The sequence below is a fragment of the Pelodiscus sinensis genome, chromosome 11 (assembly GCF_049634645.1).
Source record: "Pelodiscus sinensis isolate JC-2024 chromosome 11, ASM4963464v1, whole genome shotgun sequence".
Lineage (NCBI taxonomy): Eukaryota > Metazoa > Chordata > Testudines > Trionychidae > Pelodiscus > Pelodiscus sinensis.
Genome location: NC_134721.1, coordinates 40540447 through 40555362, shown reverse-complemented (window position 1 = coordinate 40555362; position 14916 = coordinate 40540447). Strand labels below are relative to the sequence as shown.

At 42.7% G+C, this 14916-nt stretch overlaps 1 protein-coding gene across 1 annotated transcript in view; it reads right to left on the bottom strand.

Annotated features, from left to right (window-relative positions):
• Nucleotides 1-13308, bottom strand: part of SFMBT1 (Scm like with four mbt domains 1) — a 181206-nt gene extending 167898 nt beyond the window's left edge. The window contains exon 1 of the mRNA XM_075939371.1: nt 13289-13308. The gene's annotated coding sequence lies outside the window, so the exon portion shown is untranslated. The remainder of the gene's footprint in view (nt 1-13288) is intronic.
• Nucleotides 13309-14916: the final 1608 nt, after the last annotated feature.

Genomic DNA, 14916 nt, shown 5'->3' with positions numbered 1-14916 from the left:
CAAAAATCATCCAAAAAATAAAATAAATAAGTCACTGGAAACAAACTAATATTTACTCATTTATTCACTCAAAATAATTCTGAAATGTGTATCCCTTTCTAAGGATGGGAGACTATGCATCATTAATCAGATAATTCAAGTCAGGATTGCAGCAAATTTAAATGTCACATTGCAAATTTCTAAAGTAACGTGAATAATTTCAAATGAGCAACTTAATTTAGTCACATTCGGCTCACAAAATACAAATAAGCTGATCACTATTTCCTCATATTATTTACTAGTTGATTAAACTTCATCAGCTTTACCCTGCACTCTGTGAATATTTAGGTTAGGCTGCTACTGGGGAGTAATATTTACGCTATTTCCTCTCCGGATGAGTGCACAAGCATGTCTGATGTGAATATTTGCTTGTAACAACTGAAAATTCATTTTCCACAAATAATCAGGCAGAAGAGAATCCTATATATGCACGTTGGCCACTAGTATTTAACTACTGAAATGCTTGAGTGAAGCAAGCATGGTCAAAACATGAACTTAAATCTGATTTACTGGTTTAAATACAGCAGCCTATTTAAGTGAGAAAGGATACTGTCTCAATGACCTAATCACATGCATCCTACTTCAGAAGACTTTCAAATCTGCACTTGAAAGGGAATCCTCTGAACTGGCATTCATGCTAAAATTCGACACTCTCCGCGGGGGGCTGAACAAAGACCCCAACTACCTTACCCATTACAAAGATAGCTTCCCCAATTATCACCTCTAATACCATTAGCTCACAGACATCTACCTTTCCCCACATCTAATATCATTAACTCACAGACATTTACCTTCCTTCCCCCCCCCCCCCCGCCCCGCATCCCCCTTCTGTTCTGAAATGTGATTTGTCCTTTTCATATATGTTCATTTTTTAAATTGTATCCTTTGGTATATATGGTCTGTTACAATCATCTAGTCTGAATGGATGTCTTTGAATTTGTCTCCAGCTCTAGTTTCTTATATTTCTGTTTTCTTTGTTAAGCGTGTACCACAACTGGGTAAACATTACAGCAAGGATTCATGAATGTGTTGGGGAAAACAAATAAAATTGGTTTGGTTAGCTTCGCTGGCATCTGTCAGCGTCAACTTACTTTTCTGAGTTTATCTAAGTGGTTACTGAGCATTGATGAAAATGTTTGCAAACTCCCAAAGGTCCATGCATTGGGATTATTCATCCAAAATCTTGTTACACATTCACTGTGCACTAATTATTCCAAACCTTTCAGCCTTCTAAGCACATATCACAAACAGCAAATACTGGAAGGAAAGAGAACAGGGAGGAACAAATTGCAATGTCGGTAATAATTGGTGAAGACTTGTAAGTTGGAACAGCAAAAACCAAGGTTTGATTGATAAATAAAAAGCAATAAAGTATAGAATCATGGGGTTAGATGGGACCACCGGGATCATCCAGTCTAACCCTGCCAAGATACAAGATTTGTTGTGTTTTACCATCCAAGGTAGATGCCTGTTCAGCCTCCTTTTGAAAGCCTCCAGTGAAGGAGACTTCAAGGTCTTCCTGTGTAGTTGTTTCCACCGTCCTACTGTTTTACAGTTATGAAGTTTTTCCTGAGATTTAATCTAAATCTGCTATGCTATAGTTTGAACCCTCTGCCTCTTGACCTGCTCTCTGTGGTAAGACAGAACAACTTTACTCCATCGTTTTTATGGCAGCTTTTCAAGTATCTGAAGACTATCAAGCCCATCCCCCCCTTAATCTCTTCTAAGCATACCCAGTCCTTTCAGCCTTTGCTCATATGGTATGTGTTCCATCCCTTTAATCATCTTTGCCACTTGCTTCTGGTTTCTTTCTTGGTTCTCTACATCCTTTCTATATATTGGTGACTAAAATTAGACACAGCACTTCAGAGGAGGCATAACCAGGGCTGAAAAGAACAGCCTGGCATGTTATGCCTCTGTTAACACAACCGAAAATCACATTTGCTTCTTTTTTTTTTGAAACAATATCGCACTCTTGACTCACGCTGAGGTTATGATCCACCGAAACTCCCAGATCTGTCTCAGCAGTGCTGATGCCAAGCCAGGGAGCTACCGTTCTGTATTTGTGCATTTGGTTTGTCCTTCTTAAGTGTCCCACCTGACATTTGTCTTTGATGATTTTCATTTTTTGTCAATAGCCCAGGTCTCCAATTTCTCTGCAGTAAACAGTTCATCCTGTTGTGTTTCAGTTTTCCAAAATATACTATGATATACCCTCAAAGTCTTTGTATTGGAGGGGTGGCAAGGCAAGGCAACGTTCCCAGAACAGTGACACTTTCAGAAGCTTAGTGAGGGTACGTCTACGCTGTGGTGCTATTTCGGGATACTTCCAGTATCCCAAAATAGCTATACCACGTCTTCTGAACAAACCCGTTATTTTGAAATATCTTTCAGAATAATGGGTGGCTTATTCCGACATCCCGGTAGCCCTCATTCCATTTCGGGGCATTTCGGAATAGTGAGTTATTTTGAAACTGGTTAAGAAATGAGGGTATGTCTACACTACCACCCTAGTTCGAACTAGGGTGGTAATGTAGTCAACCGGAGTTGCAAATGAAGCCCGGGATTTGAATTTCCCGGGCTTCATTTGCATGTTGCCGGGCGCCGCCATTTTTAAATGTCCGCTAGTTCGGACTCCGTTCCCCACGGCTACACGCGGCACGAACTAGGTAGTTCGGACTAGGCTTCCTATTCCACAGGGAGTACAGGTAGTTCGGAATAGGAAGCCTAGTCCGAACTACCTAGTTCGTGCCGCGTGTAGCCGCGGGGCACAGAGTCCGAACTAGCGGACATTTAAAAATGGCGGCGCCCGGCAACATGCAAATGAAGCCCGGGAAATTCAAATCCCGGGCTTCATTTGCAACTCCGGTTGACTACATTACCACCCTAGTTCGAACTAGGGTGGTAGTGTAGACTACCCTAAGCTATTTCGAAGTACACTCAAAATAAGCTATGCAATTTGCATAGAACAAATTGCATAGCTTATTTCGAGCCAAGGCAGGAAAAAATACTTTAACTTCCTCTCACTTAGTCCCAGAGACTGGGGCTCTTCCAATTTGGGATAAGCCCTGAAGGGGGCTAGGTATGGATGTTCCACACACTGACCCTGACAGCACAACATCAGAAAATAAATAGAGCATTACCATTTTGCTAAGGTAAGCATCACTGTCACTCACATCCCCCGATATTCCCCAACATTTTTCAGACCGAAATGTCAAAATCTCTACCAACAGGCAGAACTTTAGCACTTGATATGCATCCCTTGATATATGCTGTGCTGAAATTGCCCAAATGCAAATGATTTTTGTTCTGCTGCATTCTTCAGTACCATTAGACTCTAACTCCTTTTTAGTAAACTGTTGCAGCAGCAGTCACTTGACCAAGAGTGGTGGCAGCCCAGAGTAAACTTTTTTCCTTCAATTTCAGTTTCTAGTCTTTGTCTTTTTATTTTCAAAATTTCTCCATAAACAGAACAGTTGATAAGACCCTAGGAAACCCTGTTAATCCAGAGTCAATGAAGTGGAATTCATAACTCACTCACTGCAGGTGCTATCATCTCTTTCCTTCACTGCTATTTGTCAGATACTGGGAATTAACAAACTAAAATTTCATCTGATTCAAATTGCTTTGAGTGTCAGAAATTGAGATTTAAAACGGCTGTGTTTATACAGTTCATACACAGAAATAGTATGCCTGGAATATACATTTTTAAGGTAACTACATTTATTTCATGTTTTTTTATACACGTGGGTTATGCTAACAGACTCTTGGATACACAGATTAAAATGTCTAGAGCCAAAAGGGAAACCAATACAAATATGATTATGTACCTACTCCTCCATGAACTTGTGGGGGTGCTTTTCTCAAAGTCAGTGGGACTCCTCATGAGTAAAATTTCCTTGGCAGGAAGGGCTTACAGGGTTAAATGTAAGAGTGAGGAGACCAAGGCATCTCCTTTGTTGTGTCAGCGACAAAGGGTTCCTACTACTGGTACCGCTAGTACTGCTTCTACTAATATGACCTTCTCTGAAATTCCTTGGGAACATGGAATATACTCAAATAAGAGTCAGCTGAGGAGGTCTGTGACTAAGCTCAGCTTTGGCACAAGGAAAGCCAAAAGCCAAGGAAAGAAGCTTCAGAAGGAATGATGGTTACCACTGTAACGAGAAATAAACCAACATTATTTCCATTAAGATCCAACTCTGCACCCAAATCTCTATGGATTTTACTCTTTTGAAGAAACGATCACAAAGGGAAGAAAAACACATGAACCCTCCAGTTCTATTATGTATAAAAACATGGTGCACACCAGCCTGAATGAGTCCTTCCCATGCTGTTAGGAAAACATATTACAGTTATCTTTGAGTCTTGCTGGAGGGGTAGTGCATAACAAAGCACTAACTTGCAGCGGTTTTCTGCCTCTCCATGAGGTAGATTGGATGTGTGATATGATGCTAGAGAGGGTGCATGGATGTATTATCTCAGCTTTGAGGTTGGCTTATCTTCCCATTATTGTAAAATGAGCTACTGAATTGATAACCCTTTCCCATCCCAAAATTTGGAACAGGGACAGCAGTCTGGTCAACAGTTCACTGTCAGAGTTTTACAAACTGAAACAAAAAGCCAACAAACACCATTTATTCAATAACCTGCACTTTTAGCTACTGGTGTTTCACTCTTCTTCACATCCCAGAAAATACAGTACTGAATCTTTAAAACAACTTGACTTGTGGCCTTCCTTTAATCCACAGCACTCTGTGGTCAGAACTACACTGGACCCAGCAGCTCGACTCAAGATACGCAACTCCAGGTATGTAGAAGACATAGGTGGAGTCAGTTTACCTTAAGCCGAGCTTGGCAGTGTCCCCACAGCAGGAGCATGAGGTGCCGGTGGGGGCACCTCCGAGTTCAATTTAGTGAGTCGTCACTAAACTCACTGAAATCGAATTCCGGGAAATCAGTCGCTGAGTGAAGACGTGCCCTGGAAATCAGGCTGTGTGCTCTTCCCATTGCTCATGGAAACATGTTGTGATGGCCTGGCTATACCTTACTTGCCTAACCGCAGCTTTCTAGTTTTGCCTTCAGTTTTAGGAAAGTGGCAGATTTGGAAATACCCTACTATTATAAGATCAGAAAAAACCCGAGTATGCAACAGGCTGTCATGCGACAGCATAAACATATAGGTCCTTTTCTACAGCTTCCTGCTTTAAAGATTCCATGGATACACTGTCACTAAAACTTTTGAAACAATCATTGCTGTAGGTAGTATTGATCCTCTCTTTCTATGATCCCTTTGAAGTATCCTACAAGCGGAGCTACAGTTTTCATTTCTTTAGCACTTTTTGTGTCACAAATGGGGAGGTCAGGCCTTTCCAAATTCTTCAGCTAAGCAGCTCTGCTAAAAGGATTCCAATGAAGCAGTGAGGAAGAGCTGCCCAGATACACAAATATAGCACTGTGGCATCGCTCTGGACTGATTGGGGAGTTCTGAGCTCCCTGTGGCATCCAGCATCACCCTTAAAACACTTGAAGTTATTTCATATTTACGCTATTTAGTAAAAGAATTCCTGTGTAGGCTTGGAGGACTCAACATAAAAATGGTACAGCCGCTGTTATTGACTTTCTTACGTCTTCCTTAATATCATTTCACAGCTTCTCCTTATGATCGCCAGGTTCTTTAGCCCATCAAAGCATCAAACACCCTTCACCCAGCTTCCTACAGCAGTGTCCCGACTGTTCCCCTCTGCAGTCTCTTCAGCCTGCTTAAGACAGTCTTGAGTCTGGTTTGAAGTTCCATTTTCTTGCTTCTTGCCAGGTTCTTTCGCTTTCTGTGAGCAGACTCCACTGGTGTGACTCTCCCAGTCCCACCGTGGCATCTGTTTTGATTGAACTCACCAGATAGCAGAGCCCCTCTGCCCTTTGAAAGTTATTGCCTTCCAATAACATAATAAAGGCTACATCTGGATCCCTTCAGAGATTTAAATAGGCCCTGTTTGATTTACGGTGCAGAAGAAGAGGAGGAAGATTAAAACAGTAAGGCAGATTGAAAACAAATGTATATTCTAAAACTGGAGAATTTCAGCTCTTCTCCTCAACTCTGCTATTAGTATACCGCACAATCGATATTAATGGAAAATGACATACATGGTCTCTCGGTAAAAGGTGAGGCTATTAATACATGCTTAGCACCAATACTTTTGATAGGAGGCTCTCAGGGTATGTCTACACTACATAGCTTTGTTGGAAAAACTCCTGTTTTTCCGACAAAACTTAAGGAACATTCACACTGCAATTGCATTCTTCCACAAGAAAATTGAAAGCACAGAGGGGTTTTCCGGCATTGGTAAACCTCTTTCTACAAGGAAGAAGCCTTTTTTCCGAAAGAGCTCTTTTGGAAAAAGACATGTGTGGACGGGGAAGAGGGAGTTCTTTCAAAAGAAGAGGAAAGAGGAAAAAGCACAGGTGCTCTTGTGGTCATTCTGTCCATAGTAATCGCAGTCTGGACGCTTACTTTCAAAAAAGCAGATCTCTTTTTTGATGCACTTTGGCAGCGTGGACGCTCTCTTTTAGAAGAAGGTTTTTTGGAAGATCTCTTCCGAAAAAAACTTCCAAAAGAAACCTGTAGTCTAGACGTAACCTCAAAGCTATGTGGAAATATTAAGTCTCGCCACACCATTGACTGGTAAGTAAACATCACTCTCCAGAAGAGTCTACCACGACCCTATCTATTTACTCACATAAGTAAATTTCACTCTGTAGGTCACTACAGTTCACTTACCGATATGTTAAGTTCATAAGTCATGCCTGGATGATACTTACAAATACAGCCGGTCCCTGAGTTACGAACGCATCGATTTACGACCGTTCGTATTTACGACCAACCTCTTATACAGCTGGAACCCGAGATATGAATGAAATCCACACTTACGAACAGCACAGCCGTACGTTAGTGAATGTAATCTGACTTACAAACACATCGAGTTATGACCAAGTGCTTGGAACGTAACTCATTCATAAGTCGGGTACTGGCTGTATAAGCTTTAGGAGACAGGGGAAGGGTGCTAGAAGCCAGTCGGGATGCAGTACCATACCATGCTGTCCACCCTGACACCCCAGCGTAGCAAGCTCTATACTTCTCATGGAGGTAGTTTGCCTAGAGCGTAGCTTCTGCAAAACTAGTGTGTATGAAGTGTGGCCCCCAAGAAAGTTACAGCTTAAGGGCCTGATTTACTGCACAGTCACTTGCCAGTGTAGAACTGGCCTGAGCCTGTAAATGCAAACAGTAAAAACAATGTTAATAGCTGAATTTCTTCAGGGCTCCAAATATATGCGGGTGTTTGGCTAGAATTCTAGGTGAAGAGGCACGATGGTTAATTTAATAGTTTGCTGCAACTCTAAGCTTGACAGTTGCATTTAGGCTTTGTCTACACTGCAGGGTTTTTGCGCAAGAAGCCTTTTGCGGAAGAGATCTTCTGCAAAAACTCCTTGCGCAAAAGCGCGTCCAGACCTCAAAGCGCATCCCAAAAGCGATGTGCTTTTGTGCAAGAGAGCATCCACACTGCATGGACGCTCTTGTGCAAGAAAGCTCTGATGGCCATTCGCAGAATGGCCATCAGAGCACCTGTGCTTTTGCCGATAGGAGTTTCTTGTGCAAAAATCCCTCTGGAGCATCCACACCTGTCTTTTTGTGCAAGAGCTGTAGCATAAAAAGGAGTTATTCCTTGTAGGGAGAGGAATAACTTTACCGGAAAAAGCCCTCTGTTCTGCCAATTTACTTGCACAAAAACGAGCTTGAGGTGTGGACGCTCTGCTGGTTTTTGTGCCAAAACAGCTGTTTTTGTACAAAAACCTTATAGTGTAGATGTAACCTTAGAGCTTGGATACAGAGGACTCAGCAGTGCTGTTTGCTCTTCCTGCTGTGTACTAACGCTTGTTTCAGTATGATCTCCAGTCTGTAGTCATTCTCCTTAGGCCTCCAGAAAATCCTGCATGAAAATCAACTCATGACTTCATATAGGCAGGCTACGTCTACACTGGCAAGATTTTGCGCAAATACTTTTAATGGAAGAGTTTTTCCGTTAAAAGTATTTGCGCAAAAGAGCGTCTACACTGGCATGTGCTTTTGTGCAAGAGATGTGCTTTTGCGCAAAAGCATCTGTGCCAGTGTAGATGCTTTCTTGTGCAAGAAATTAACGTTGCCTGTCTACACTGGCCTCTTGCACAAGAATACTTGCGCAAGAGGGCTTATCCCTGAGTGGGAGCGTCAGAGTATTTGCGCGAGAAGCACTGATTTTGTACATTACAACATCAGTGTTCTTGCACAAATACTCACGGCCAGTGTAGACAGGAGGCAAGATCTTGTGCAAAATCTTGCCAATGTAGACACAGCCGCAAACTCTTTTGTTCTATGTCTCCAATTAGTGCGGTGGGCTAAAAGTTTTAGATTTAATTCTTCCCTGTTGGGTTTGGGAAAGTCAGGGACTTGGTGGTTGCTAATCCCATGTAGTTTTCCATTTGAATCAGAAAGATTTTTTTAGACATTTATATATTCAGGAAGATGAAAAACATTTCTACCAAGCAATGCAAAAAGTAGAAAAATGCCTTAAGCTGAATTATGGAAGTGCTAATAGCAAACACTCGCCCACAGTTATAGCTTTTGTATTCAAACATGACTCAGAGTGTAATGTTGCCTGGCGTGAAGCCAGAGGTGTGGTGCAGACTGCGGGACAGGTGAGCAGAGAAATTCAATCCTCCCACTTATTTCCAGATAATTAACAGGTTGACAGACTCTTCTCCCCAAGTGGCAATAGTGCAGATGCGCAGCCTTTTCATCTGCCACTGTCACAGGTTGTAGTGTTTGTGCCCAGCTGGAAAATGTTCTAGCAACAGACAAGCCAAATAAGAGCAAGTGTTTCTTCTTCGATACTTAATGATGATGGGTGCTCGGCAAATGTCAACAATAAAAATCTCCGCGGCACAAATAAACCAAGAGAAATAGAACAAGCTCTTGCCTGCACTGTATTAACTGATGAACCATTTTGAATCCAGATAGAGATCTGGCTAAAATTGTCTGAGATGGGATGAACTGGATAAAAGTTTTATACATTTATACTGTGGGCTGCATTTTTTAAAAGTGGGAGTTTTTTGGTGCCTTGATTTTGAAAGTTGAACTGAACAGGCTAAAGGGGGCTAATTTTCAAAAAGTGCTGCACATCTTCTCAGAGAGAAGTCCCTGCAGGTGTCAACCTGGGAAAGTAGATTCAGCAGGCATTGTGGAAAATATAGGCCTCTATATCTGGCACTTGTCAGCTCTCACATAGTGTAGAACTTATTCTAGTTTCATTGATTTGAATTATCCTTCCCAGAAACAGGTGAGAGGATGTCAATCAAAAGTAATTAGAATCAATTCAGGGAGGATCTCAGATTGCATGCAAGCAGAATTAACAAGAAAAGGGACCCGATTCTGCAGTTTCACAAGTGTAAGACTGAGAAGAACTACTGAAATTCACTGAACAAACGTCTGCCCACAGATTTCTTATGACTCAAAAGAGAGAAAATATGGCAGAAGATGAAAGGTATAAAATAGCCCCATTTAACTGTTCTCCTATCAGCTCCTATCGGCTGTGTCTACATTGGCAAGATTTCCCTGCAATCTGTCTGCAGGGCCATTCTTAGGAATGTGTGGGGTGCGGGGCCCAGGGCAACCCACCAACCCCAAGTCCTGTCCCTGCTCTACTCCCTCCTTCCTCTGTAGCACCTCTTTTCTGGAGCCCTCTCCCCTAAGCTACACAGCCTAGGGGCTTACCTGGGGGCCCTGGCATGGGTTAGGGAGCCACAGTGGCACCATAGCCTGTTCCATTCCACTGTCCATCTCCCAGATGGCTGAGCTCCGCTTCACCACAGTGCTGGGAAGCAGAGCAACTCGGCCTCAGGCCGCTCCCCTCTGTTCCCCCAAGCCTTGCCCGGCTCCGGGGAATGAGCGGAGCAGGTTGGGTCACTCCACTTACCACCACCGCTGCCATAGTGAAGTGGAGCGCAGCAGCTGGGAGATGGGTGGGGAGCGGAGCTTCCTGTGGTGCCTGCTACCGCGTTGACACCCCATGCAGGGCCCCCAAGTCATCCCCAGGGCTGCCCTGGGCCCCAAAGTTCCCATTCATAGGACTCTTGAGGTGGCCGGTATGGTCTGGGGCCCTGAACCATCCTATGGCGCTCTCTGAAAGCGAGTAGTGAGGCTTGGGGTTACATGAGTCGCCCACATTATCTCACTCTCTACTCGCATGAGAGTAAAATGTTCGATTGCCACAGGCACCAGAAGAAGCTCCGATTCATTAATGCTAATTGCAGGTTTCCAAGCCATGGCTGTAATTGTTTACAATTGTAGACGTCTGGTATTTTGCTTTCAGTGTTGGCTCATTTGATGCAATTATCCTCTTTGTGTCTTTCGTTTAGGCAAGTAGAATAGAGGAATTCTAGTGCCCCTTGAATTTGACAAGTCAGATGAGAAACTGCTTTCAAATCAGGAATTCAGATAATGGAGACGAGCCTGAAAGAGTTCTGACTCACTTCGAGATTCCATACCTAGCCAAAGGCCTCGTTTTGGTTCGGAGGAATCAGAGCCATATTCAGTACAAGAAAGGCTAGAAAATGCAGTCCAAGTCGTAGTTCTCCTAGTAATCCACAATGAAGGGAATAAACAGTAGCTAACCTGTGCTTCGTTCCTGATGTATCTTTGTAGTCTCTCCTTCTGCTTCTCCCACCCGTTCCTCTGCTACTGGCTTTACTTGTTTTCTCTCATAATTCCCTGCTGCTCTCTACTTTCAATACCATTAAGTAGGATTTAAAATGTACTGTTTGCAAAGAAAAAGAATGAGTTCATTTTCGGCAACAGCCCTTTTTATGTGGCGAGGTGGAGGGCTAATAGTGAAAGTAGTTATGTAGCCATTCATGACAGACATTTTGAGGCAACATAGAACCAAAGAAAACCACACAGTGTAGGGTTGCCAGGTGTCTGGTATTCATAGAATCACAGAGCTGGAAGAGACCTCAGAAGGTCATCAAGTCCAGCCCCCTGCTCTACACAGGACCAATCCCAACTAAATCAACCCGGCCAGGGCTTTGTCAAGCCAAGACTTAAACACCTCTAGGGATGGAGACTTCACTACTTCCCTAGGGAACCCATCCCAGTGCCTCATCACCCTCCTAGTGAAATAGTTTTTCCTAATATCCACCCTGGACCTCTCTCACCACAACTTGAGACCATTGCTCCTTGTTCTGCCATCTGTCACTACAGAGAACAGCCTCTCTCCATCCTCTTTGGAACCTCCCTTCAGGAAGTTGAAGGCTGCTATCAAATCCCCCCTCACCGGACAGTTTTTGAACTGGACAGCCCAGTATTTGCACCTTCTGGCCAGCAAAAAAATTCAGAAAATACTGGACATGTACAACTGGTATTTTCTGTTTTTCCTGGCTCAGATGTCCGACAGAAGGGCAGTTGGGACACATGGTGCAGCTCGGGTTGGCTGGGGGAGGACGGAGCGGTCCAGGAATTAAAAGGGCTACAACCGTATTTCGGCCCCGATAAGTCCTTTTTTTGCTCAACAAGTTTTTCTGTGTTTTTGTTTTTTTCTCTTTTTTTGCTCAACAGAATTTTTTCCCATGGGGGGGAGCGGGGAGAAATTCGGTAATTTTTGTTAAACCATCTGGCAACCCTACATAAGTGTCATTGAGATTGGAAAAGCAGCCCTTTTAGAAACCATTCTACTGCAAAGGCCTTCCTCTTTGATTGCTTAATACAGGGACAATTTGCAGAATTATGCTTGATGTTATCCAACATGGGCATAGAAAACAAGTCTTTTTAAAGGCCTATGCCAGCTGCAAATATTTCTCACACACGCAAACAAACCCATCGTAGGGGACTTTAAAAAAACAAAAACAAACAAAAAATCCCAAACAGTTGCTGAGTTGTTCTTCTAGTTGTCGAGTTATTCTTACTTGATTTGGAGATAGCTGCCTCCGCTATCAAAGGAGGGAGGTGGTCTCATCTGCTATGTCTACAATTTGGGATATCTCAGTATCCCGATACAGCTACTCTGCATCTTTGAAACACACCCATTATTTCAACATGTTTTTTGAAATAATGGGCATGTTATTTCACCATCCCTGTAAACCTCATTGCACAAAGGTTAAGTGTGTTGAAATAGCGCGTCTACACAGCGCCAAATTTCAAAATAGCTTCTTTCAAATTTATTTGTATAGATACGAATTGCATATCTTATTTTGGGTTCAACATGCTGTGCAGACACACCCACAAGCATGGTCTGTTGTACAGGATACACAACACATATTTAATTCATTTAGCTGACAAGGATGTGTGTGCATCCCTGACATAACCAGGCAGAGGATCAAATTGATTAGAAAAGAGAAAGCATCTCATCAAACATCAACCCAGCAGTAACCAGCAATTCTTAGGAAATAAAGCAAAAAATGTGATCGCTTGCTGAGGTTAATGGCAAATACTATGACAGTAAGTTTTTTAAGATGAACTGAAAAGGAAAATGCCACCTACAGATTCTAGTATATCATGTATGTGGTACACAAACAAGTTTTCATGGTAATAGAATGTACTCTGCAACAGCTAACTTAATATACATATGTTGTAACCAGGTCTAAGTAAAGTAACTACCAGTTTATACCTTTCCTGCATATTTTATGGTTTGTACAACTGGCAACACTGAATGAATTCTGACTCACACCAGGGAAATGCTGAATATAAAAGCATGCTTTCAGAACAGCACGGCCAGTAGCCAGTCAACTCTCTTAACTGGCTTACCACATTTTATAAACATCAAACAAAATTCAGGCATCACGTCAGCTATTTAGTAAGGCATCACCCGATGGTACCCCAACTGAACCTGGTACTTCATGCAGTAAAAAAAATCAAATGTTCCTACCTTGATACGTGTATATATAACCAAAGTTGAAAAACAAATATAAAATCAAATGCATTCGTGCCAAAACATTAATGTGCCTGCCACCTGATAAAACTAATGTCCAATATTATGAAACTGACGGAACATGTCCAATTCTGCACGTTCGAAGAGGAGTTCATCTAGTGAACCAGCCATAAGATCTGATGTGGAATACTGAAGTAGCTCAACTTTTTAGTCACATTCCTGCAAAGCTTTCTTCACAGCAACCATCCCATTGGCTTGCCTGAAACTAAACACATGAATAAGAAAGGGCTGCTTACATGAGTACGTGCCTGGGAGGTAGGTTGTGTTGCATTTTACGGCTGTAGGGCAGAAGCACATGTGTAAGTAGATCAGAATGGAGACACTGTGACCACACAGCTACATGTAATACTACGTAATAAGGGGAAGTGATAGTATAATGTAAAAAATGCAAAAATTTGAAAACAAGAAAACAGGAAAACCAATGCGACCACAATCTGAGCTTACTCTCCAGCAATGAGCAATGGCAATACAAACAACAGTTCTCTAACCTCAGTGTACGGGGGCCAGTCCACAAGCACTGTGTTCCATAGTAACGATGAAGTGCAAAAAGACATTGTTTTTGTTGAAAGCCGACTGTTCTTGGATGGTTCACATACATGAAATGGAAACTGTACCTGGTCTACTGACTGTACGTAGAATGTTTGTCATTAACCCTATTGAAGGAAATATGCATCTAATATTGCTAGGCAATGTTACAATTCAACTGGTATTGATTTCTACTGGATGGGGCACTGGACAAGGATTTGGGAGACCAGGCTCTATTTCTGCCTCTGACGTGACCTTTGGTAATCACTTCATCTCAGACATCACCCTCTTATTTGGCCCCATAGCGCAAGCCTCATGGTCATCCTTGCACAAGCTCTTTCGCTCTACGCAAGAAAATAATTCCTGTTGCTGAGTGTAGCTTATTCCCACCCTACCCTGCAGGCAGCCCCTAGATCAGCTGACCTGAATGCTACCTTTATTCTATTTTCAGTCCTGAAGAAATGAGCATTTCAAAGTTAGCATGTACTTGCAGTGCTGACAGCAGTAAGGCACAAAAATACCCATGTGGGAGGAAACAGATGTGTGATTAAGCCACAGAAGAGCTCCATCATCTCACAGCCAGAGGTGTGGGAGAGCTCAGGGTATGATTCTTACCATCAGATACAGGCAGTTTAACAGAGCAATGAGAAGAATTTGGCCTGGATTGTCAAGGGAAATGTTCTTGACGATGTAGTAGATTAGGCTGTGAAACAGTCACCGAAAGGAAGTGTCGTCACCCCTTCACTTGGGACTTTTTAACGCGAAATTGGGCAATGTGTTAAAAAATGCAATGATGGGAACAGTCCTGGACTGGCTTGGAGATTGACAGGATGATCTAATGGCTCTTCTCCCCCTCTCTGGCTGCCATGACAATACAAACCCTCACCAATATACTGTAATATGAAGGGTTTGGCTTCTTGACACGAGTCTGGAATGTCAGAGCTAAGACTGCCATGCTAACTTTATGCTCTTCTCCCAAAAGTTTTAGGGCCTGAGCCTTCACACCCCCAACACTTTAATATGTGAGTTCAGGTCTCAAGCTATGACTGAGGCCTTGCCCAATCCTTGTGTATTTTAGCACAACACCACTTGATTTTAGGGGCATACATGAGACCAGTTCTGATGGTTTTAGATTTGTTTGTGTTTTCTGACCTTTGATTTTTAAGGAATCTTACATAAAAACTGCCCATCTTAGCACTCCATCCCCGCCAGCTGGAACCTCCCTGAGAGCAAAAATGCAAGATCCAAAGGATTCCAAAAAGAGTTATGCACTAGACACTGGCTGAAATTCTCTAGCCACATGGTCTTGTACAAAAGTACTCTAATATGCAGCGGCGGA